The sequence below is a fragment of the Octodon degus genome, unplaced genomic scaffold, assembly GCF_000260255.1.
Source record: "Octodon degus isolate 3935 unplaced genomic scaffold, OctDeg1.0 scaffold00130, whole genome shotgun sequence".
Classification (NCBI taxonomy): Eukaryota; Metazoa; Chordata; class Mammalia; order Rodentia; family Octodontidae; genus Octodon; species Octodon degus.
In genome coordinates this window covers 6,675,797-6,680,520 of record NW_004524706.1, presented here as the reverse complement: position 1 = coordinate 6,680,520, position 4,724 = coordinate 6,675,797, and positions in this window count along the sequence as shown.

The following is a 4,724-nucleotide window of genomic DNA, read 5'->3' as shown; positions in this document are numbered from 1 at the left end:
CCCCAAAGGGAACCCACAACAGCTGAGGAATTGGAGTGGATGAGATAAATAAGGGCAAAGACAAGCCACGTCAAAAAAAAAGGATCTTTGGATGTGTGCTATGACAGTCTCCAAAAGCAATGTTCTTAGATGAAACTATTACTATGCTTAATCACCCATCTCAGCCAATGTACAGGGCTCATTACTTCAGTTTTCTGTGTGCGCGTATGCACACCTTAGAAATGACACTGCAGGCCTGGCGTGTTAGCCAAATGCTCTACCAGAACTATACTTCCCAATTCCAAAATGAAGGTATGTTGTGTGCTTGTCTGAGTCTTGCTATGTAGCTCAGGTTGGCCTCAAACTCTTGAGGATCCCTCTGCCTCAAGCCTCCCAAGTGCTGAGACTACAGGCATGTGTCACCATGTCTAGCTTGGTTTATTTTTATTTAGTTTTTGTATTTTTGGGTCTATAGGGTATTCTGGGTCTCACTACTAGCTCGGACTTGTATTGATCTGCCTGTTTACAACCACCCAACATCTGGGATTTAGATAGGTGTGCACCACCACGCCAGGTCTCAATTGCCATTTTAGTGTGCTCTGGGAGTGGGGCCAACATGGCAGGCCCAGGGATCGAACCCCTGCACCTGCTTGCATGTGCTTTAATCTGCTGAGGTTTTTTTTTTTTTTTTTTGGCAGAATTGGGGTTTAAACTCAGGCTCTTGTACTTGCCAGGCGAGCAGTTATTCTACTGAGTCAATGCCCCAGCCCCTCGCTGAGCTATTTGGCAGGCCCTTCAGCTTGGGTTTTTACAAACTCAAAGTATTTGTTCTCCACAAATAAAAAGCATAGAAGGCACCAGTAATGCTTAAAACTGAGACACTCAAAGTTGATATAAATATAGCTTCCCCTGCTATGTCCCATTCACATAGTCTTGTTTGGTACCAAGTCATGTTAAGAGCCTGATAAGGAACACACTAGAACTTTTCTTCTAGGAATGAAACCATGGAATTAGGATTTTTTTTTTAATTATTTATGTGTGTGTGTGTGTGTGTGTGTGTGTGGCCAGCTCAGCCCACCAGGGGGCGGGGCTGGCTGGCATGTGGTGCTGGGGGATTGAACCGCAGTCCCTGTGCTTTGTTAAGCTTGTTCTAAGTAGGTGCTTTAGACCACTGAGCCATCTCACCAGCCCTGGAATTAGGATTAAATTGATAAAGCCAACTGCAAAGCAGATGAGGGGTTTAGGTTGTAGCGCAGTGGTAGAGGATATATGTTTAGCATACTCTCCACCCTCACCATCAATTGAAATGATAAAATCATGTTTTCAAAGCACCAAAAGTTGACAAGGGGCTGAGGAAATAGTTCAGTGGTACAGCACCTGCCTGGCAAGCACAGGTCATTTGATTCCTGATACCAAAAAAAGCTGATGGTAATTAGTGAACCAAAGTCAATCAATCACTCAAAACATCACTCTCCCTAGAATATTAATTAAAGTGTGGTTTGGGGTGGACAGGTCATTTGGCCCTAAAGCCCACCCTTTTCTCTTATTCGATCTTGTCTAAGGTCCAGTTTAAGGCTCCAGGACTAGGTAAGCATGTTCTGATGCTATTTCCACAGAGGCTCCCCAGTGCAGCAAAGATGCTGAAGGGAATGATATTTCACAACTCAACTTTAAATGCTTCTAATCTTCTGATGAACATCAGTCACATTCACCGGGCACAGTGTGTATTCATGCTATAGTGCAAGGACCACACAACAGATATTTTCAGCTCTGAGGCCCACCATTGTGGTCTTTGTTGCATGAATGGAGTTGCAATATGTAATTAGCCATGGGGTAAAGAGGTATGACAGTGTTCCCATACAACTTTTATAAAAATCTGACCCTTGCTACCATGAACATAAAACATATACCAAATAGTCAGCAAATACTACTTTTTTTTTTTTTTTTTTTTTGGCAGAACCGGGGATTGAACTCAGACCCTTGTGCTTGCCAGGGAAGCACTTATTCCACTGAGCCATCTCCCCAGCCCCTAGCAAATATTACTGAATCTATCTGTCACTCATCTTTTGACACAAATCCTTCATGGTACTATAAATTCTAATAAGAGAATATGTGTAGGTAATGTTAACAAGTTAACTTTGTAGCCTTGGCCTTGGACCCCCTCGGCACTGTGATGCCCAAAGGCACCTAAGAAAAACCACATCGCCATTTATGAAATCCTTTCTAAGGAGGGGGTGATGGTGGTCAGCAAAGATGTCCACATGCCCAAGCACCCAGAGCATGCAGACAAAAATGTGCCCAACCTTCACGTCATGAAAGCTAGTCTCTCAAGTCCCAAGGCTACATGCAGGAAGTTTGCCTGGAGACACTTCTACTGGCACCTTACCAATGACGACATACAGTTTCTCCATGACTACCTCCACCTGTTCCATGAGATTGTGCCTGCCACCCTGAGCTACAGCTGGCCTAAGACTTTTCCGCTGAATAAATGTGTAGCCAGAAACAACCAAACAAACGAAAAAGAGACATCGTAGAGCTAACAATCACTACTACAGACAGGAAGGTTTTGGTACTCAGACTTGAAGAAACTTGTTGGCATAGGGGACTGGCTCAGTGGTAGACTGGTTAGCTTGTATGATGTTCTGGGTTCAGTCACTAGCATAGCAAGAGAAACAAAGGAAAAAAAACCTATGTAACATTTAAGTTCTTACTCTATGCCTCAAATCATGCTATAATACTTTCTTTACATAAATTTTACATTCTATTAAGCCCCATTTTACAGATAAACTATGACTTGGGGAAAATTTGGCAAGATTCAAAGAGCAGATTAGCTGAGCTGGGTGTGGTGGCACATGCTTGTTATTCCAGCACGCAGGAGGCTTGAAGGAGGATCATTGTGAGTTCAAGGCCAGCCTGAACCCAAGCCAAACAGAAAAAGCAAATTAGCAACACAGCAAACATCCCAACATCCAAAGGCACCCATTCCTTTTACTCTCACTGTAGCCAACCAATCCTCCACGATAGACAAAGCAGTCTCATGAAATACACAAGGCTTGCCCAAATTCCTTTTGGTTTTTTTGTAGTGTTGGAGTTTTAAGCCAGGGAACAGAGACAAGAACTGTTACTACTGAGCAGCAACATCAGCCCCAAAATCTTGTATCCCTCCTATTGTCACTGAGCAGCTTTCAACACCTTACTGCTTCTGACCCAGGCACTAACATTTAACTCTTTTCACTGCCCTTAAGCTTAAAATGTTACTTAAAAGAGTTGAGTATTAAGATGTTACTAGATGGGGCTGGAGAGATGGCTCAGTGGTCTAAAGAACCTACTTGGAACAAGCTTGACAAAGCATCAGGGACCACGGTTCAATCCCCCAGCACCACATGCCAGCCAGCCCCGCCCCCTGGTGGGCTGAGCTGGCCACACACACACACACACACACACACAATAAATAAATAAATAAATAAATGTTTTAAGATGTTACTAGAATTGGGCCAGTCATATCAGAGCGTCTGCTTAGGTAGACGCAGGAGCCAGGTTTGATGTCCAGCATGCCATGCTGTGCCAGGCCCGTCCCCAGGGCATGCTGAGTCAGAGACTGAGACTGGGCATGGGGGTGAGTATCTGTAATCCCAGCACTTGGGAAGCTGAAAACAGAATCACTGCAAGTCCAATCTGTGTAGTGAGACCCTGTAGAACCAGTACCAAAAAAAAAAAAAAAAAAATTTACTAGAACTGTAAGAGCTAGGACTTAAAAAAAATTTTTTTGGGGGGGCGGGTACTGGGACTTGAACCCAGGGACTCATCCATTCTGGGCAAGTGCTCTACTTCTAGAGTAGTATCCCCAGCTGCTACTGCTCCCTCCTCCCCCTCCTGTTGTTAGTTTTGACTGGCTCAGAATGCCTTCAAGGCATGTTTGGCTAGCTGCAGTTGTGGGTTTCGATGTTGTTGGTTTTGAGACAGGATCTGGCTATTGTCCAGGCTGGCCAGGAACTTGTGATCCTCCTGCCTCTGCCTGAGTAGCTGGAATTGCAGACAAATACTATGGTGCTTAGGTTAGATAAGGCTATTCTCAAACCACAGGTCCTGGTGGATCCTTATAGATTTTCTAAGTTTTCTTCTTCCTTAAACCAGAAGTTCCAGAGAAATACATTCAAATTCCAGAAAGCAAGGTCTAGTAAAAAGTTCATTCTTCCACTAGTTTTAAGATGACTTAATAGGTTGCAGGTCCTCATTTTATGTATTAGAAATTTTCTTTTCTCTGGACTGTAAACACCAAATGTGTAATTTTTATTACAGGAAATCCTAAAACCCCAAAGCCCCAAAGGGCAATCTTATCATAATACAACAGCAACAGTGGGTATATTATGAGTCAGAATGGCAAGAGAATATACTTTTCCTTGTATGAAGAAATCTACTCTTCAGAAGGAATAAGGATTGGCACTTGCAATAATGAGGGTGGCACACCACACTTACCTAAGATGAGAAATCATTCATTGAGAGCCAGGTACAATAGCACATTCCTTCAATCTCAGCACTTAGCAAGAGAAGTTCAATCCTCAGGACTATTTATTTTTTTTTACTGAGAAAAAAAAGTATATATTTAGAATTAGCCAGCTGGACTCAGTTTAGATGATCCCAATTTTGTTGGCAACATCCAATGCATCATAATCAGGAGCCAGTCGAACATATGCCTTCTTCTCTCCATCAGGCCTGATTAGGGTATTGACCTTGGCAACATCGAT